Source organism: Brassica napus, chromosome C8, assembly GCF_020379485.1.
Source record: "Brassica napus cultivar Da-Ae chromosome C8, Da-Ae, whole genome shotgun sequence".
Classification (NCBI taxonomy): Eukaryota; Viridiplantae; Streptophyta; class Magnoliopsida; order Brassicales; family Brassicaceae; genus Brassica; species Brassica napus.
In genome coordinates, this window is record NC_063451.1 from 17,147,206 (window position 1) to 17,170,105 (window position 22,900).

Below are 22,900 nucleotides of genomic sequence, written 5' to 3' on the forward strand. Positions count from 1 at the left end.
GACGAGGTTATAGAAGAGGTTTCTATGGGCAGAGGTTGCAGACAAAAAATAGCTTCGTCAAAGTTACAAGGTTATGTTCTCAACACTACTCATCTTGGATCAGATAGTGAGTTTGTCGATTCATCTTGGTGTCCCATATATGATTTCCTGAGTTGCTCACAATTTTCAGAACATCAACGTGCTTTCCTCACAGCGATAACAGAAGCGGTTATACCAAAAACATTTGAAGAAGCGATGTTGGATGAGCATTGGAGAGATGTGGTACGATGTGAGATTGATGCACTTGATGACAGAGAAACCTAGACGGTTGAAACACTATCACCGGGAAAGAAAGCTCTAGGATGTAAGTGGGTTTTCACTTTGAAATTTCGACCAGAGGGCACTCTCGAATGCTGTAAGGCCAGATTAGTTGTTCTTGGAAATAACTAAACCGAGGGTCTTGACTATGAAGAAAATTTTGCTCCAGTTTGTAAGATGGTCAGTGTTCGTTCTTTTTTGAAAGTGGATGTGGCGAGCGATTGGGAAGTCCATCAAATGGATGTCCATAATGCCTTCTTACATGGAGATTTAGAGGAAGAACTCTTTATTCGATTCCCTCCTGGTTTTCGCTCTGGCGATCATCGTACACAAGTCTGTCGCCTTCACAAGTCCTTATATGGCTTGAAACAAGCCCCACGATGCTGGTTTGCCAAGTTAGACAAAGGCATTAAAGGAGTATGAGTTCAAACAAGATGAATCTGATTATTCTTTATTCACATTTGTCGAGGGTCAGGTCCGTCTTCATGTACTCGTTTATGTAGACAATCTCATTATCTCAGGAAGCAAACCGGAGTTGATTCAACTATTCAAGGAATATCTCGTCTCATGTTTTCATATGAAAGATCTAGGACCTCTGAAATATTTTGTTGGTATTGAGGTTGCGCGGAACTCGTCTGGGATGTATCTTTCTCAGCGGAAATATGTCATCGACATCATCACTGAGACTGGGTTACTCGAAGCTAAACCAGTAACTCGCCCTATAGAGCAAAATCACACTTTGAGTAAACCATTGGGAGCGTCTCTATCTGACCCGACTAGGTACCGTCACCTTGTGGGTTGACTGATTTATTTAGCTGTGACTCGTCCAAAACTCTCCTACGCGATACATGTGCTCTCTTAGTTCATGAATGATCCAAAAACTGATCATTGGGAAGCTGCAACACGTGTAGTACATTACTTGAAGGGTAGCCCCGGCCAAGGGATATTATTGAAAGCTGACACGGACCTCAAACTAGTGGCTTGGTGTGACTCCGACTGGGGTTCTTGTCCTCTAACAAGTAGGTCACTCATGGCTTGGTTTATTCAGCTAGGTGATTCACCAATATCTTGGAAACACACAGAAGCAGAATAAGGTCTCACGCTCTTCGACGGAAGCTGAATATAGAGCGATGGCTGATACGGTGAGCGAAATTCTATGGTTATGAGAGCTTCTCAAAGCATTGGGTGTCAACTGCTCCCCTACGATACCTTTGTACTGTGATAATCTCTTTGCCATTCATCTCAGCGAACCCGGTATATCATGCAAAGACGAAACATGTTCGCTCCGACTGCCATTTTATCAGAGATGAGATCATACGAGGAGTTATCAACATGAAACATGTCTCTACGAAGCAACAACTTTCAGAAATCTTTACAAAGGCTCTTTGTCGCAAGGAGTTTGATGAGTCTGTTAGCAAGTTAGGTATTTGTGATCTACATACTCCAACTTGAGGGGAGGGGGGGGGGGGGGGGGGGTATTGGGTGATATGTGTAAATATCGACAACTGATGTATATTTATGTTATTTACATATTGTACTTAGGTCTACCCGTTGTATATAAGGCAAAGGATTTTAACTTTGATCATAAGAAAACCTTTTACCCTAATCTAGGTTTCTTGACACTTCTTCTAGCTTCAAAAACATGAACTTTTGTGTATGGCCAATCACTACTCATTCAGCTTTTAATGATAATTGAAGGTTGTTCCTGAGATTTTCAGAGAGCTTCAGAGTAGTAGAAACCGTGGAGAGAAAGAAGATGAATTAATGTTGATTAGTTATTATCCTTTTTTATAACTTCTTTTATTTTCTTTGGAATTACTTTTTTTTTCTATCTTTGGAATTACTTTTGACAGTGTGATTATATCTATATTATTAAAAGAGAAGTACCCATTAAAAAATACCCCTAAGTTTTTTAACTTATTTATACTTCCATGCCACTGAGAATTAAATTAAACTATCAATTTTAATGCTTGTCTTTTCCAGTTAAATTAATGAGTTTTCCTTAATCAAATTTAAATTTAATGTCATTAAATGAACCTACCTATTTTAATGCTTGTCTTTTTCAGTTAAATTAATGAGTTTTCCTTAATGAAATTTAAACTTAATGTCATTAAATAAACCTTAAAATACATCATATTTAACGTAGCTTATTACAGACGAGTACGGCCCAATAATGAACTTGAATTTTATTTTTACGAAAACATGAATCACTTGACTTATGTAATATTTAAAATATATTAACTACAATATAACAAATGCATATAACCTACATATACTTTAGTTTGAAATAATCATGCTCCAGTTTTATATAGTCAACTTACATCATGCATCGATCGATGTACAATAGTCAAACCACCTATAGTTTTCGTTTTCTTTATAGGATGTATCAACCAACCAATCATCCCACTGATTTTCTAAGCTTTATAAAAAAATAAATCAATAAATACAAACTCAAAATCCAATATCTTCTATTAATCAAAACAGAATATCTTCAACGTCGTATATTTAATGTACCTATTAAATATAGAAACTGTAACCATAATTATACTAATTATAATAATAGATTTGATTCCAACCAATTGATCTATTACTTCGGTAATTGATTTGCTTGCAGAAGAAGAAACAATAAATTTAAAATTTATAAGAATATAGAGATATAGAGATTCCAACCAATTGCTTATATTTGCGTATGATTTTTGCATAATAAGCTTTGAATTGAACATTGAAAAAGATAGAGAGATTTTTTTTAATCTTTTACCGACACAGAACTTAAACAAAACGAAGAGTTAAAGGTAATTTTTTTTTTGTTACACTTCCCGAAAAAAACGGTTACAACATGGGATTTCATAATATGGTCTTTTAACATATTAATGTTATGGACATTTAATAATTATCTTGACAAAAAACAAAGACTATAAATAATTTATTATTAACAAAAGTATGCAATTATTTACAATTTGATGACTAATTCATCACCATTTTTTATATGTTAAATTTTTCATAGGAGTTTAAAAATCATTTTATTTTCTTTAAACATGTATAACTAATTTATAATCTTTTATGCCATACTAAGTCATGATATAATATTTCTTCATATTTTATATTAATCACCATTGTTTTTATATATCGTCTACAATTCTCTAACTACATCTATTTGTTCAATTTTGTATATGATATTGAATATTCATCATAAATAGATGGTTTAAGATGCCAAAACAATTATTTACTTGGTGAATATAATACATCAAATATTACAAATACATCATTTAGTTAAATAAATAACCATAAACCGAAAATTCATATCCGCGCTGGCAGGATCTAGTATGCCTTATGTTATGTAATCTTCTCGACTCCAGTTTGCCTTCAATTACTAGAATCGACGGCCTAATTAAAGAAGACATGCTTGACATTCCAGAAGTGCCGATGGAAGATAATTGATTCCTTTCACGGTGCTTACTTTGGAAGAGCAAAGATAACTATGCAATTTCGGTTGTCATGGTTATTTGCGTAATTAAAGTTATAATTGTATCTTTATTACATGATAATGTGAATCTAAAACATGGTTTAAATCTTTGTTATAATCAAAAAAAATTCTTTGTTTCTAATATTTTCATGTTTCATTTATTACTATATGGGCTGCAGAATCGTTTGAAAATTGTTTTTAAGGTCACCTACTAGTGAATGTTTTTTTATTCCAAGGCTGCCTAAACTCCTTTGCAGTTATTGAATGAATCAGTGTTACAGTTATTGAATGAATCAGTGTTATATAAAAAAAAAAAAAAATACTATGCAAAATTTTAAACGGATTATACTATTATAAAATGATGAAGATTCAAATTTGTAACACAAAAAATCTCGTGATATTAATTAGACGATATTTAGTTTTGAATGGTACCGCGGATTTAGTAATATAAGTAGGACATAATTGAAGCGTGGTGCAGTCCAACTGCGGTTTTAGAAAAAAAAATGGTGTTGTTTTAATAGAAAAAGTAGTGCGGTTTTGATAAAAAAAAGATAATTTAAATAAGTAATACAATTAAAATTTAACCTTTTTTAGTACTTTTTCCGTTTTACTTTAGTTGTTGTTTTAGATTTATTCACATAAATTAAAAAATATATTTAATTTTGCATATTTTCAAAATAAAAACTTCATTACTAACCTAACTATATTTCAAACAATATAAAAATAAAATGAAGAATATTGTTATTTAATTTTACATTGAAAATATAAAACGATATTTAAAATAAAACATAATTTTAACCCTAAAATGACAAATAATATGAAACGGAGAAAGTAATAATGTCACCGTAAGCAAATGAAGGAGGAAGAGAGCCAGCAGAAAAGCCAAACAAGTTTCAATCATTAGCTGATAAAGACATTCATTTTGACCACATGATCGAAGGAACGAAAAGGAAAATGCGTTGTATCAAAATCAAAGATGTCTACGCACTGGTGGACGACGAGACTTTTTCTATTCGGCACATCAAGTCTGTTCATTATAATTATAATAAGCAATGAGTTTCTACTCATCGATATAGAACTCTAAATAGTCATTTAAAGTTCAGACGATATAAGTCCTTGACGAATTATCGATCACTCGGAAATGACAATCCCGACATTGAATGAGGGAGAGCTAGCGAGCTCAATATTACTAGTGTCTTTACACTTCCACTCCCACCAACGAAAGCTCTCGAGCAGCAAGAGAAACGACCACAAAGACAATTCCGTCTCAACCATTACATTAAAAATTCATTACATCTACGCAGTGGAGGGATAGAATCTCTAAAGAGCTCGCGGGCTAGACTAAGACCCCACCACCAAGACCAGAGATGAGAGAGAGATTCTCATTCTGTTCCAATCTTCTTAATGACGTGTATCATTTCACGAGTGATCATGCAATGTTCCTACGTAATACATGCAAAGTTCTTACTACGTAATCAACGTGACGTTACCATTGTTTTTTACGAGTTAAGAGGAACAAAGGTCGTCCCCTCACGACAGAGACAAATACGAGCCAGAGAAGAGGTCGCTCTTCTATCGCCTTGAAAGACCCCATGATTGGTGAAGAACGTGAGTTCTTCACACGAAATCTGATACAAGACCACATTCAGCTAATAAGAATCCTTTAACCGATTTGTCCATAAACGACAACTCACAAAAAGACGAACCAGACTTCTCACAAGAACCGACAAACTCGATGTCTCATTCAAGACTGGTGAAATCAGCGTCTCAATCGGGTTTGATAGACTAATGAGCCGGAGACCTGAACTAAGGTTACTATCCACTAAACCTCCATGAATAAAATCTCACAAGCTGAAGAACACAAGTACAAGCACCCCTCTCTCACAGAGCAGCAAAGAAGAGTCCTCACTGCTAAAAAGCAACCATTAAAGAGATCACCGTATTCCTATCACCATGTGATTAGGCCAACATGACGTTTAAACGATTCTAATTGGTTAAAGAGGAAATATATGCAATAATTGATATTTGTTGCACAAAGTAGACGAGACGTTGACATGCGTTGTAAAGAGACGACAAGGAAGAGCTCGTGATCTAAAGAGACTAGAGTCGATGATACAACATTTGTTACGATCTTTCTACAACACATGCAAGGATACAAGTTCTTTTATCAAACGACATCTAATGGTTTAGATCGAACTTATGGCGAGCCAAGATCAGATGCTTAATGCAATCTCTTTTGCACGTTCTCGCTACCAAACAGCAAACGACTTTACGAAATCTTTAAAGGAAAGTCGACTTGGACTTTCAGTTTCTAAAAAGCTTTTCCGTTCTCCAACCTCATCACCTCACTCGAAGAACTGGGGGACAGCTGGTACCAAATTTCATACTAGATCCATCCCGCCAAAAGAGTGAGACAACCGGTTAGCATTAAGTTGAGTTAAGTTTAAACTGGCCCATCAGATCTCGTAAAGTAACGTTGATAAAGCCCATACAAGTCAAAACAAGATCTTTGGCATAGATCAAAGGCCAAGTATAAAAAAAAAAAGAAACTCCGCATATCTGGTAACTTGAATGAGTCAGAGAAAGGAGTCAAGGCGGAATGTGAGGAACAGGTGTAACAAACATCACATACAAAGCGAAGATGAATTCTTCATTATAAAAGAAGAACGAGCCCAACTTCGTGGGGCTATCCCCCCCGGTTCGGCGAGAGAAAGACAATAACAAAAGAAACACACCCTCCATCATTCGATCGATCACATAATAAAGAGACAGCTTTCAGCCACGTAATAGTTAAAGAGGAGAGCCTCCACTCACGAGCTCTAGACCACAATGATCCCATTCCCGCTTTGGAACCTACGAAAAGAACTCACGACCATGAACATAATACTTTTCATCATCTTATTAACTAAATAGGTTTATATGATTAGATAGTTCGGAGTTCTTCTTGTATCAAGACTGAAGACCGAGACATAGAGTTCTCCATACATTACCCATCATGTTTCTCTTACCATGCCAATACGTCTTGGGTCAGCCACTACGAGTTTCTAACGGCTTGTAAGACCGCACGTAAAACGAAGTCCCATCCTCTCGTGGAAGATATCTCGGAGGCTTGAGGATTGAAACCTGATCACACATTCCCACCAAGTAACTGCGTCCATGAAGATATCAACACGTTCTCTCTATAGAGACGACTCATCACAAGACAGACACAAGAGTTCTCCTCCATGAAGAATGCTCAACGGAGTTGTGAATCCCATCATGTTCCTTTCACCTCCCCGATAAGTTTCAACATATGTTGAGGAACAAAGATCTCCAACACGATAGATGACCTTACATGAACGTCTTTAACCAACTTGAGTTCTAAGAACCCGTTTACTAATGTCTAGAAAAGACATATAGTTTGAGACCGATGAACCTGACGTTTCATTCGAGTACCGATGAATTGACATCTCGAGACCGACGTAGCCGACATCTCTCGAGAGACAGATGATGCTGGTGTCTCGCTTGAGACGACAAAGTTGATGCCTCCAGACCGATAAAGACAATTTCTCACTCGAGACGACAAAACTGATGTCTCTCTCAAGACTGATGAAATCATCATCCTGACTTAATATGATTGATAAAAGATCAGATCCAGCCGCAGTAAGACTTGATCCACAACGACGAAACTAAGAGTCTGCTAGCAGGCCGCTGCCATCCCATTCACCAGACGTAGAAGACAAACGATCTAACCATCAAATTCAATGGGATCCGACATCACACTCGATCTTATGAGATCTCGATCATAAAAGTTCACGAGGTCCCGTGTCAACTCCGATCATTGCAGTACCAAACTCTGAGACTCGGATATTCCCAGTATGGAAGTCCAAAGAATATGAGCCGTCACGATCATAGATCACAGCCCAGGCGACGAACATGGTCACGATTGAGCCACCTAGAATTTCCCAGATTGGACAAAAATTGGATCGACTAGCTCAAATACAGAAGCCCACCAGTTTGTGCTCCAATTAATTTAACCGACCAAGAACAACGCGAAAACCCCTCGAGTTATCGAGCTCCCGAAACCCTAGCCACGTGGATATGATTTGTGTAAGACACAGTACCGACCAACATAAAGCAGAAACAAATCTCGCATCAGAATTAAAAGACAAACGAACTCAATCCCTAATGAACTCGTGAAACACGAAGTGTCAACATGTCATCCTTCTCTGATAAAGGCATCGAGTTACATCTCCGACGAGCTCATGTAACTCGAGGAGAAGGTAAAGAATCTCGCTTCTAGAAGACAACAAGCCGGATCTCCAAGTAGCTTGATCTCGAATGGGTCGATAATCAATACACTTTTTTTTTTTTAAAGCATCGATGCCGATCTAAGATAAGCTCAATCTTCGGAAAAGCGAAGAATAACAATTTATCCATTTTTTTTTTATAAAAAGAACCATCCACTGCAGAAGTAGCCTGACCTCAAATAATCTCGACCTACTTCGATCACTTCTTCAGAAGAAATGGATAGATTTTATCTATATCATATTAAAGAAGCTCTCGACCATGGAATATTTTATGTGAAAGAAAATGACAAATCTAGACAAGCCATGCAGAAATATTCGTCCTTAGGCCACAACTGGTCCGCGAGTTGGATTCCTGATCAGCTTCCATCTCGCAAAGCATCTCGAGGACGAGCGATATAAATTGCTCCTATAGCCGAACCAAAGTAAACGTTCGACTCTCTACGTGTAGCCAATCATTTGCATTGACTTAATGATTCGTTGGGATTATATCCAATACCTTTACACAAACAAAAAGTATTTACATAAACAAAAATCGACACGAGCATATTCATATCAACAGACTCGATAAACATATTCATCATACGAATCCAATCTACCAAGAGAGATCAAGGGAACTCTTCGTACTTATCAAGATCGACATCTCCGTTGACAAGCTCAACCCACTACCTGCACAGTATCCAACTCTCATCTTTTTCGCAGCGTTTTCAATAAATTCCATTGAAATCTCGTCTGGACCCATGTACATAAAGTAAGTCGGTCATGTAATGATCAAACGGACCTCAAGTGACTTGGTGCAATGCATATAGTAGCTCAGATCAAACTCATGTTCCGATCACGACAAACAAGCCAAGATCAAACGCTTCATGCAATCACTCTTGCACGATCTCGCTATCAAATGGCAAAAGACTTCGTGAATTCTATAGAGAAGAACCAACTAGGAATCATATCTCTGTTTCAGATATTGAAAGGCTTTTCCATCCTCCATCCTCGTCAACTCACTTGAACGACTGGGGGGGACAAATGTTGGACCCAAATTTCTCACTAAATCTCTCCCACTATTCTCGGTGTGTATTTTATCAAATATTGAGTAAATGATGTTTAGTTATAAGTCTCCTGAAATATCTGCTTCGTAACAAACGTAAAAGGAAGTCAAAGTAAGGATAGTGGAGCACGTGCAACAGCTTGAAAGTCATATAAAAAGACAAAGCCATTACTCTTAGAAGGGGATTCCCTTCCGAGCTCGACAAAGGATAGCAAACTCTTCTAACTAGGAAAATAACAGAGACGACACATCAATTACGGCCATGTATTTGATCAGACCGAAGTCCTTCATCGCCCAAGACGCGTTAACAAGGAGATGAGTTATAGAGACGTAAAACTTTACGTCGCGACAATGCGCTTCCATGATTGATGAAGGACGAGAGCTCTTCATACGATGTTTGACCTAACGAGATCGCACGTAAGCATCCCGAACTCCTAAGAACTCGTAATCCATTCATAGACGATTCGAGACCAGCAAAGCCAATGTTCCACATAAGACAACTAAACCGACGACTAGCTCGATATGACGAGATCGATATCACGCTGAATACCAACGTAGCCCGACGTATTGATCGAGATAACAAAACCATCTCATTCTCGAGAGATCGACAAACCCGACATCTCTTTTTGAGATGATTATAATCGAACTATGTTTAGACTTAATCCCTTGACGTGTACGTAGGCAGCTCGACCTCGAGTACAGTCATGATCCTTCTTTCTCCCGATATCTCTATGATATTCAACCTGCGAATATAGTCCATTTTCGCCGACTCATACCTGATTATATCGTTGTGTTCTGAGGATATCGTTTCCTACATCATTTATCTTCCCTTGATTAAACTCCCGATCACTACTAAATACTTAGTGTAGATTTTAGGATCTACACCCATGACTACTCCACATTAACTAAACTTGTTGTTCCAACAGATTATGACCCCGAAAGCTCGTGCAGACATTCATATGAATCTCCCAGCTCTTCAAAAACTGGACTCAATGCTAATGGTAAGGGTGTATGCTTATCTTTTAATCTACTTTTTCGTTACACTTTGTTTTTTCCTCTGATCATTGCAAGATTCACATGAGATACTGGACTCAATGGTGAACACATAGTTTTGGTGTTCAGGAACCGGCAGTAGAGCTGAAGGGACAAAACAGGACTACAAGCGAGAGCAAGCGATGGTGGCTTCCATCGCCACAAGTACCTAAACCTGGTCTCTCTAACTCAGCAAGGAAGAAACTGCTAGACAAGGGCAAAGTAGTTTATAAAGTCTTCAAAGCTACAAAGTCCATAAACGAAAACGTTCTTCTTGAAATGCCAGTACCTGCCATTATCAAGGAAGCTATACCCAAAGTAAGCTTTGCTTTCTTTAACCTTTGTCATTGGAAAACAACTCTGTCCAGAACCGGTCCTACATATCTAAAGGCTAGAAGCCAAAACAAAAAATGTGGCCAAAATGTAGGAGGGGAGCTTCGAACCTGGCCTGGGGATGCAAGTTGACAGCCGTACTAAACCACTAGACTAACACATATTTTAACAAATATGTGGCCGAAAGTTTACTTATTTATTGACGGCCAGAAGCTCATGCTTCATCAGCTTTGGGCCAGGGCCGGCTCTGACTCTGGCTAAACTCTTTGTTAGAGCTGCAAAATGGGCGGGCTGTCCAATGGGAGTCCATGTCCAAATATATTTGGGCTTCCATCAGTTATACTCATATTTTCAAATGGGCTTTAAATGGTCAAAATTTGGAAACCAATTAATCTATAGGTGTTTGTGGATTTGGTTAATATGAACATTAGGGGCCCAATTAAAAAAAATTCAAGGATTTTCAAAGTTGGGGGGGGGGGGGGGGGGGGGGGGAAGCGAAAAAGTTCATTTCATCTCTTTCACGAGTTTTCGGCGACTCCTTTGGCGATTCAGGTTGCGACGAAGCTCTCTGAGACCAAGTTCCATTGATTTCTCCACAGTCTCTCCGTTCTCCATTCATCTCTCTGGTCGTCTCTCGTCTCCACTTCTCCTCCGTCCGTTCTCCACTTCTCCTCTGTTCTCCACTTCTCGGAGAAGTCTTCTCCTCCGTCCGTTCTCCACTTCTCTTACGGTCAGTCTCCATCCTTTGGATTTGCTCATATTGTTGATTTTGTTTGAGATCCGAGTTGGGTTTTGTAATCTGAGATTAGGTTTTTTTTCTGATCTGAGATGATTTTTTTTGTGATCTGAGATGGGTTTTATGAGATTTGAGATATGTTCATTTTACTTCATAGATTCATGGAGTTAAATCACTTGTTTTGAAGATGGGTCTGCTTGTGATAAGTTAAATTCATTGCTGTCGATTTGCTTGTTCATATACTTGTTTGTTCACTTGTGATAAGATGGGTCTGCTTGTGATAAGTTATGTTAGGATTTCCTTCAACAGACAAGACTCTAGTTGTGTTAACTTTAGATACATAACAGATTTATGTTGAGATGAATGAAACAGAGAGAGAGAGCTTTGGATAAGAGAGTGTGAGAGAGAAGAGAATGAGAACACACAGACATTTAACGAGTTCACGCCCATTAACGAGGGTCGCTACATCTCGCCGAGACTATGCTCGGAATCCACTAGAACAAAGGGATTACAAGAGGTTACAAGTGATTCTCCTAAGAATGGCTAAGGAAACCACTCTGTAAAAACCCCTTAGAAACTACCCAAGGCTTATGCCTTTACATCTTGTTTCTCTCACCCTTACAGTGCTTCTTGTGTGCTCAACACTCTCGCTTCTACTCTACTTTCTCTCTCTAGACCAATGCTACTATTTATGGATGAAGCAACCTTGGTCTTGTGCAGCTACAAAACGCCAAAAGACTTCTCCCTTACAATTGTGATAAGGCCAAACGCATAGAGACAAACGGTCCTGTTTTGTGCTCAGACCTATACACCAATAGTAAGCCTTCTCTTTGTGGTCCAAAGTCTGCTAACTCAACCCTAAGTAAACCATAATTTAACCTGAGTTCTTCTTCGGTTAGCATTTGAATGTTGCTAAGACTTGCTCATCAAGTTCCTATTTTCACAAATCTCCACCTAAGAACATGATGATCAACCACAACAGCCTGCACATACTTGAGAGAGAGATAACTTGAGTTCCTCCTTTGTTCTAGATTCTTGGATTCCAGTCTCAGTTCCTGAGTATACTTACTCAGCCTTGATAATCAGCTTTTTAAACACCATAAACTTGCTATAACCTTCTGCAACTGTGACCATTCATGTCTCTGATCCTGAACTATCTGAGCATTCGTAAATCACAAGAGTTGTGAAAACCAGCTTTGATACAAATTGTGTATCGAGCGAGCTCAACTCTTGATGATCACTTCTTGATGCATTTATAGCTCCACCAACAAATTTAAATTCCAAAACTGATTATCTTCAACAGAATTATCCTTAAGCTTTACGGCTTAAGACCCTTCCAATCACATAACCTTCACATAGCTTCTGTTCATACTCATGAGCCATTACAGTGACTGGAAAAACACACTTGTTTCTCTGCAAAACCAGATTCCCTTGCTAGCCATTACTTCAAACTCATGTGCACTGAGATAAGAACCAATAAATACTTGAACCAACTGCAGAAAACAAAACCTCTTTTGCTTCCAAACTTGAAGCCCTTCAACCATGTAAACAATCTCTATAGCTTGTTGAGAATTCACTTCACAACTGATATTATCCCTTTACATCAACCTGTTTAACAAACCAACCGAACTTGAACACTTCGCTTGTCAAAAGTTCCTGTCGAAAAACATAGCATCCACCAGCAGATTTTAACCACTACCAGCAGCCTTAAAGCTTGTCTCTCATCACCAATACACTGTGATACACACGAGACCCTTCTGTACAGCCATTCCACATCAATTCTAGAGCTCATGATGCATATTTCTGCTGTAACAACAACCTGCAACACCTTTACAAATATGCAGATTCACCAAAAAACGAATTTGATCTTCACCATCAACAACTTCTGATCTTGGATACGAAACGCCTCCTTCATAGTTAATACTACTTAGGCCTGCTTCTGAAATTGATGAATTTACCACTTCACTAACTTGTAAGTGATGACCAAGAAGATACTTACATAATCTTCTCTTCCCTTGATGCAATAAGACATCTTCAAAATAACTGTTTGATGTATGTCTTCCACAAGCAGCTTCATCCTCTGCATTTGCATCTTCTCTAGGACTCTTTGTTGCAAACACCATCAGTGAGATAAGTTATGTATCAGGCTAGATACACAGCAGCGCCAACTCTTTGAAGTGAGCAATCATGAAACAGTTCATGCACGCTTGCATCTGTCTCTTTTATCTTCTTCTTTATAGAACTCAATGAATACACTTCAATGACTTTATCTCCAACCTGTACCTTAGTGTCGTTTCTGACTTTTCTCAGAAAACCCTGCAACTGTTTCTGTCTTTCCTTACCAACGACCAGCTTCAAACAAAACTGCAATCAACTCTAGCCATCAGATTAAACCACCGTTAGAGCTGAGAACCCGTTGATAACCTCCTGTCTTGGTTTCTTTTCATGCCAAATAAGCATGAACCTTGTTCCATGGTGAATATAACATCTGTTAACTCTTCCCTTCTGAGATAGCAAAATAGTTCTTAGATCATTGACCATCCGACATGATCTGAGATTCTTCTAAGCATAGCCCCAACTTTAATAACAATTACTTTTGCTGGAATATAAAACCACGTAGAAGTCTCCATTCCTTTGCTAACACAACTCACCGTCCAGAGTTAACATCAATATCTACTCTTCTTTGATTCACTTATGTGATATCATATAGTAGAATGAATCACCGTGGCTTCTTGCTTGAGACTACGTGTCACAGAACATGACACAACTTCATTACTCTTGCAGCCATACTGAAGAACCACCAAGAACCTTCACCTTTAGCCGCCTTGTCTTTATTTTCTTCTCATGGAGCATTCTTCATGCCATAATGGTGATACAACTTATGCTGATTCACCATCAACTAATGTCTCACTCTCAGAGATCATAAATCTTGTATTCTTCTTTAGCCAAAATGTAGCATATACAAAACTTGTACCGCTGTTAATATAAACAGGACACGCCGCCTAACTCCACCGCTAGGAAGACTCTCGATACTAGATTGTAATATAGCCCATTCCAAGTAACATTAAGATGACAATGCTCGCCTCCAAATGCCTTAAGCTTTAGACCATCATATTCTTCTTCATTGCTTGAAAAATTCAGATACAATACAAGATATTCTTCTGGGAAAACAATGCTCCACCTGAGACAAGAACTCTTGATACACTAAGACTCAATCCAGCAGAAAAAATTCCATGTGTTACACAAAACACAAATCTGCTGAAAACATGAATCTTCATCTTTTCAAGAGCTTACACTTCTTGAAATAAGAACTCAAAACACTTCTCTGCACACACTCAAGCTTACAAGAGCGCCACATTCATTGCATTCCCTCTGAAAATAGCAATGAACCTCAGGGTAACACCTTCTGTTCAACAGAACATTTTCAGACCGCACCAAGAGCATAATCATCATTGCATCCCTCTGAAAATAGCAATGATGTAGCTTCCATTCTCTAATGACCAGTCAACTGATGACCCCCATATTCCCGAGAAACAAAAGCTTCACACACGTAGACCAATCCTGCAGCAGAAACCCCTTTCAAGACTCAATGGAGCCACTGAAGTTTCAGAACCAAAATGTTGCTTCGTACAAATTCTTCAACGAAAGGACCCATACCATTACTGATATTTATACAGCCTTATAACACTCATATAGTTCAAGGTTCTAAGGCGTCCCTTAGTTCCAAGAACTTATGAGTAACCGAGGCTGAATAACTTCAACTTGAACACCTTCTGAGACTGATAATATCACATTAATTTGACCATCAAACACAACAACAGAAAAATCCCTTCTCTGAAATCCCCTGCATAATCAGTACATAACCTCTGTGTTCAAAGAGTCTTCTATTCCATTGAATTTCCAGAACTTTAGAAAACCTGAAACTTCCAAGCAGAGAATCACAAAAGCCTTGTGATTGCAGCAGAATCAGCCTCTACTTCTCCCAGAATTTGAGTCTTGAGCTTGATGTTTCGATTCTAATAACACACTTTGAGTTTCAGAATCCGAAACCATCAGCTACTTATGAAAGAACTTTAGCTTATACTAACTTCCTTCAACCAGTCTCTAATACTGCAAATCAAGAACAATCTTCTAACCAGCTATTCTTGCTTCAAATTCAGTGACCTTGAAATCACTTGAATCTTTCTCTTCTTAGCATATCGAATCTGTTTCTTTTCTTCACCGAGGGAAACAGAGAAGTCTTTCTCATCAGACTTCACTCCATCGAAGAAAGCCGGTGTCGCTTCGGGAAAGAGTCTCGTTTTGGACTTGAGACTCTTCCCTTTCACCATTTCTTCTCTATCTTGGACCAGATTTACTTCTGTTCCTCTTCACCTCCGATACGACCAACATCAACCACTAGATGCTCTTGTAGAGAAACTGTGAATCCAACTTCATCCAGAATCTTCTTCAACGTCTTCTCAACAAGTCTGAGAAATCCCGAGGATGGTGATACCTCCGACCACCGTCACTCGTCGTCGACGTTTCCTCCGACGAATCAAAGAACAACTCTTACGCCACCATCCCTGAGTCTCGTCGCTCATGGAACCTCCGTGAGCCTTTTTCTTCTTTCGTCTCTCCTCGACAAAGACTACCAGAACGAGACCCGGCGACTTCCTCTGTAACTTTCGCCTAGTGCTTTGACGTTGACCCAGACAGCTCTCAACGTCCGTCTTCAACCTGACACAGCCATAGACGCAGCAACGTCTCCACCTCTGACACATGTCTCTCTGTTCTTGAAACCCATCTGAAACTCTGACGAGAACTCAAAATTCGACAGAAACCTATAACGTCCTTCCCGACGGTATCTTGAGATAAAGCTTAAACCTTTTCTCATGAACTTCTGTACCTTTCTTTGAAAGTTGGAGCTTTCTAAAGAAAGCTGGCACCTTTCACCATAAAGCTTGAAGCTTTTACACAAACAAGAGCTTTTCTTGGCCAAACCTAGACTCTGATACCAATCTGTTAGGATTTCCTTCAACAGACAAGACTCTAGTTATGTTAACTTTAGATACATAACAGATTTATGTTGAGATGAATGAAACAGAGAGAGAGAGCTTTGGATAAGAGAGTGTGAGAGAGAAGAGAATGAGAACACACAGACATTTAACGAGTTCACGCCCATTAACGAGGGTCGCTACATCTCGCCGAGACTATGCTCGGAATCCACTAGAACAAAGGGATTACAAGAGGTTACAAGTGATTCTCCTAAGAATGGCTAAGGAAACCACTCTGTAAAAACCCCTTAGAAACTACCCAAGGCTTATGCCTTTACATCTTGTTTCTCTCACCCTTACAGTGCTTCTTGTGTGCTCAACACTCTCGCTTCTACTCTACTTTCTCTCTCTGAACCAATGCTACTATTTATGGATGAAGCAACCTTGGTCTTGTGCAGCTACAAAACGCCAAAAGACTTCTCCCTTACAATTGTGATAAGGCCAAACGCATAGAGACAAACGGTCCTGTTTTGTGCTCAGACCTATACACCAATAGTAAGCCTTCTCTTTGTGGTCCAAAGTCTGCTAACTCAACCCCAAGTAAACCTTACTTTAACCTGAGTTCTTCTTTGGTTAGCATTTGAATATTGCTAAGACTTGCTCATCAAGTTCTTATCTTCACAAGTTAAATTCATTGCTGTCGATTTGCTTGTTCATATACTTGTTTGTTCACTTGTTCATTGCTATAGTTTTGCTTGTTTTATTGATGGGTTTTGCTATGCTGATTATAAGTTTTTTTCCTTTATTTGTAAACGCAGACACTCTATTTTCTTTAGTGTGCCTTTCCTGTCTTTGTTTAAGTTATATGTTACCATAAGCTTGTTCCACTTTATGTTTATGACATTTTTATAATATTTTTTGCTTGCAAGACAACTACAGGACGTCTCTAAGAAGCTAGTTGGAGCATTGTATTATTATAAGGACGTCTTTGTGTTGTAGTCTGGAAAGAACAGCCTCGGTGATGAACTGTACAAACTGTTGGCCGTGGAATCCAACACAGTAGATGATATTATCACATCTCTCAAGCTGGGGACCGAACATAGTGCACTGTAGACAGTTAACAAGTTAGAAACTGCTATATTCTCATGGAAAGAAAGGCTTACAGAGCAAGCCAGCAACAGTAAATCACCTGTCAGGATACCGTGGTCATTCACTAGAGATCCATTGTATGAAAGTGAGTCACTCTTGAACCGAGCAGAAGCGCTTAGAAATCAGATCAAATCCAAATACCCTAATCGTCCTAACTCGTTTCTTTATGCCACAAAGATTCAGTATGGCAAGGTACAAAACATAAACAGAACTAACCTGAACTATATCTCCATGTCTCATACTTTACTTACTGGACATCAACACTTCTTCTTTCTTCGTTTGTCAGGACATTGGTCATGCGGTTCTTGAGGCATATTCAAGAACAATTGCGAATTTGGCGTACAGAATACTCTCAAGAATGGGAGAAATATTGAAGAAGATGCTGCAAGTAACCCTAACTCTCCAGCGCCACCGAGTTTTTTCCATAGCTCCCGAGATCTTTATAGAACACCTGAGAGGCCTTTGCTTTCGTCTCGTGTAAGACATTCTCTCACAGATGACTTGAACAAAGCCGATGGGAGAGAGACCGGTTTAGTTTTTTTGTATGGAGATGCTAAGGTCACTACAACTCCAAGTAGAAGCAGTAGATTATGGTATACTAGGATCAGCCCACCCCACGGGCGTGATATACTTTAGTTGTGATCTAAGTTATTATTTTTTTGTATGACTTTGTGGTTTATGTTTTAGGTTTGTATTTGCAAGAGATATGTATGATACTGATTTTTGTCTTTTGAAAAGTTTTAGCTGAGGAGGAATTATATATGATAAAATATATTTCGCTTATTTACAATGTTTCTATATTTAAGAGTTATGGCATTGATATGCTATGAGGACTTCAAATGGTCTTCATGTTGTTTCCTTTTACAAAAATTTGATCTCATATCCGGTGCGTTATTTGTGGTTTGTAATATTTTGGATCCGGAAGGATTGGGTAGTAGGTAATATTTTGTGTATGTTAGAAGAATAATTACTTTTTATGTTGAAATCATAGTCTTTCGACATGATATTAGAATGTAAGTGGTGATTATTTGAAGTTGCATTTTTTATTAAAAGTTGAATGTTATATTGAATGCAAAGAAAGTAGTAAAGTAAAGCTATCAAAATAAGAAATTATTGAAACCGGAAAGTATGGAAACTGAGTAGTGATCGATTAGTGTAGGCACTTGTTAGTCACTGTAAAATCAACTCTAAGAACTTTTCCATTTTTTTATGGTAATAACAATCACTGCATCGATTTTACAGATTATTGAGATGACACTTTCTTGATGACATTATAAAAGATCATATTAATTAATAATACAAAGTAATAATAGAAATTTATTCTAATCTTTAATTTATTAACTAAAAATAGCGTTAAAGTTCGTAATTGTTTTACAACAATTTTATCTATGTATTTTACTATTCATTTTAGAACTAATAATGACACGATAACATAATGTTAATATAAGCCCACAATTATATATGTTCCTTTTTATTTTCACACATTTTAACTATATAATGATTATTTTTATCCTATTTAATATGCAATCGAATAACTATACATGGTGCATCTTGTGCTTTAGCATGAATTTGTTAGCAAAAGCTTGTTTATAAATTGAAGCTGGTTTACAGATTTTTATTTATCAAAATCTTAAGTGTTTTTCTATTCAAGTTGGATGTTTGTAACCTTAACTTTAAGTACTTGCCAATACATATGTCGGTAACTTAGTGTATATAGCTGTAGGTTACATACTACGTAGTTATATATAAGTGCTGTCATGATATCAAATGTGAATAAGAAAACTCTCCTTTACAACTGGTAAGTGTTCTTGACAGATTTAGAGAACCCTCAACATTTTTTGGAAACAGAAAGAAAAGACATAATAAAAATTTTGAGATTTATAAAAAAAAAAGATATCTAGGATGTGTCAATCATAAAGTCCATGGCATGCTTGAGGACCTTTTTGTGTTTTTTTAAGATAAACTACACGAAAGTTGTTTACATATTATATACATAACAGATTACTAACTACACAACGTACATACTACATACACACTGTAGCAGTCATATCATCATCTTAAAACAAGGGTTCCTCCCAATCCTTGAATTAGAAAAGAGTAGCTAACAGCTAACTCTATCACGGCATGACTTCAACAGACTTGGATTGTTGGATCAACAGAAGTTTCCTGTTTAAAAAGGACACCTCCTGCAGCAAATGAGTCTCGAAGGTGTCTTTCACCCACTTTTTGTGATTCTATCTCACTCTGTTGACCGGTAGGACTTCTATGGGCTTAAGGAAAAAAAATCACCAGCCTATAAAACCCAACAGACACATGAATGCATGAGATACATATCCAACGCTTTAAGATAACAGTTATTCAATTTGCACTATGGAAATTCATGTACAATCACTAAGAATTGTGCTGAGCAAAGATCATGTATAATAGTATATTTTACAGAACCAGAAAGCTGTCAAATTAGTTACAAACCAAATCATGCTCGCTGTATAATAATAAGGCGAAGCATCTACAAATACAGTAAAATGATAACATATTACCTTGTCAAGAAGGATCTTATACTCCACAAGGTCATTGTGAGAGCGCTGCAGCTTGTCATTATTAGCACTGATTTTGGAAATTTCAGTTTCTAACTTTCTATCTCTCCAAGATTGACCTGAAAAGACGAAAGAAGAAATCAAATATAGGGATAAAAAAACGGGAAGCAATGGCTGTCCCACAAATTAGAAAACAAAATCAAGCATGTGGGTTCACCTCAACATCATCCAAATCCATATCAACTTCTTTGTCTAGAAACTCTCTTGGAGAAACTCCAATCTTTGACATTTGGTCTTTGAAGAAATGTATATTTTGTGACATCTCTCCACATCTTTTATCTTCATACATATCAACAATAAGTGAGGAGATAAATGTAAGATATACTTTCTTTCAACATACATAACATCTGAAAGAGATATGAGCTTACATAAGCAGCAAATATCCATTAGAAAAGGCTCTTCTCAGAATTAAGCTGAGATCGAAATGAAAATAGGAATCCACAAAGATTGTTCCAATGATCAGAAAGCTCGAGTCAGATTGCAAAAGAAATCAAAGTTGAAAGATAAACCTCAAACAGAAACAGATTACAATGTAGAATCATATAGCTGGTAGAGAGATGATCAAAGAGAGTGGGAGAGCCTCCTAGAATCTGAGGAGACGCACTTCGACGCTGGAGCTAAAAAGGTGGGTCTCCATATCGGCGAGTAACAGGGCGGAGGTCGCTATAACAGTCGCTGAACAAGTAAGAAAAAAGTCATTGAGAGGAATGAAGTCATTAGAATTTGGCTAGGAAACTAACATATTTATAGTGGAGGATTCAAGCGAAGGCTTCAATGAGGGCATTCATTGAATGAAAGATCGTGTGAGTAGTGAGAATTTGGTGTTAATTTGATCGTCAATGAGGATGCACGAATCCAGCACACTTCGATAGCAATTCAAAAAATCAGTGAAGAGTTGAAGAAGTCGAATCGAACAGCCAAATACATCGCCATCGAACTGAATTTAATGGGGATTCATTCTGGCCGGCATAATACGACGCCATCCAAACACGAAGAGGGATTCAGAACTCCATGGCTTCGCGTCTGTAGAATTAGGGTTGGAGAAGAAATCTAACTATACGGGCCGCAAAAAAACATCGAAATCTAGAGTCCAAACACGTAAACACACAGAAAGCCCAACAAACCTCAGATTAAATGAAACACTGAGTTTTGCTCACCTGGGACACGTGTCACGCCCACAGAGCTCGATTTTGTAACATGGCATCTTAGGTGGGCTTACTAGAAGAGATAAAACCTTCTTTTATATAGATAGATAGATGAGCAAAGTACCGACTATTGCTTCTCCTTGAACTAGAGAATTCTCTTGGTTCGATGCGTGCCACCTGAAGCTTCTCTGCTTTTTGTATTTAGAGGGTGTTAAACTATTGAGCCTGAGACAATTGTAAATGTATCATTAACATGCACGCACTTAACTAGTCAGTACATGCAACATTTTTTTTTTTAACATCATCAGAACATAGTCCTCAACCTCTCTTTTTCTTGTATCGGATCTTGATACTACGGGCTATGAATGGTGACCAAGGAATGATTAGGAACAATGTATTCCTTAATATTCGTAACAATTTTTCCATTCATATAGAATATTTTTTCTTTTCATTTCTCTCGTTCTTTTTTTGGTAGAGAATTATAGAATAGATTTGTTTCTCACTAAATTTGATATGGAATAATTGTAATCTATCTATATATATAAAAAAATGTTGGTCTCTCTCCTGTGAAGACACCTCAACGCCACGTCATTAAGTCGAGTGTTCTGGTTTCGACACGTGTATGTCAACTCCAAAGTGCTGCGTTTCAATTAATGGGATAAATTTAATTTGAGCTTGCTAAAAAACCAAGAAGTTTGACTTAGGATAAGCCATACAACAAAACTATTATTTTTAAAATTGGTCTATACGAAAATCATTATTTGACTCAAGTTATGACATGTTTCTTCTTTTTCCCGCAGAGAAAAAACTGCGGCGTTACTGTTCTCTGTTAGATTTATTAAATACAATTAATGTTTTCATTAATATCACCGACTCACTCATCCAAAACGTCTCATTCCATACATCTCCTATCTCAAATTGTTGTGGATTTACGCCTATAAATAAGTGAGTTCACAATTAATGTTAATTTAACCTCCAAGTTAATACTTACAGTACTAAAAACATTCCAAAAAGTTCAAAATCGTCTACCTATCATACCACCACTAAAAATTCACTATTAAATTTGCAGGGCCACATACGAAAACCAAAAAGAATGGTCATACTAACCCAAACAACATTTAAAAGACAAAATATAAAGATCAGTTCACGGACTCAAGCTTCCTACTTTAAAAGGGTCAAACATTAAAATTGAGATATAACAAATAAATTATTTAGATGTTAATATATAATAAATCACTGACATCAACTAAATGTGATTTTTTTAAATGCTATAATTAAAAAAAATTCAACTAAAATGATATAATAACTCAATCATGGTAATATCATAGAACCAAGAAGTCAAACAAAAATTATTTACATATTAACAAACCAATATCTTAAATTAATAAAATAGTATATCTCATACGCATCTTTTACAAATGTGAACCTAAAACACAAATTACAAAATTATATAAAAAATAATAACATAGATCACAAGTAAAATATATCCCGTCCGTAGGACGCACCGACCCTAGTATCCTAATAAATCAACGTTAAAAAAAATGATATGGAATAAAGATTCCTCGTCATTTCTATAATTTTATTCTCATTGGTTATATTCCTAATAGCAGAAAATTATTACTAGTAACAGTTTGTAGCAAATCGAGCTTCTTTTTTATTGATCGACTTGTGATTGCGGAGGCAGGTTTATATATACATTTATTAATATGGATTATTTTATAAATATGTTAAAATTTGACTTTTGGAAATTCAATTTTTAATTTTCTGCCTACAAATTATCGTTGAGTCAAAAAAAAAGTCTCTAGGGAAAATTAACTTATTTGGAAATGTTAAATGGGCCTACG

The 22,900-nt window shown here is 37.3% G+C and overlaps 1 long non-coding RNA gene across 1 annotated transcript; it reads left to right on the forward strand.

The window, feature by feature from the left end:
- The first annotated feature begins 10,908 nt into the window (after window positions 1-10,908).
- Window positions 10,909-18,100, forward strand: LOC106412776. The gene is made up of 3 exons (XR_007327389.1): window positions 10,909-11,186; window positions 17,098-17,509; window positions 17,604-18,100. It is a non-coding gene; the product is annotated as an uncharacterized LOC106412776 (long non-coding RNA).
- The last annotated feature ends 4,800 nt before the right edge of the window (window positions 18,101-22,900 follow it).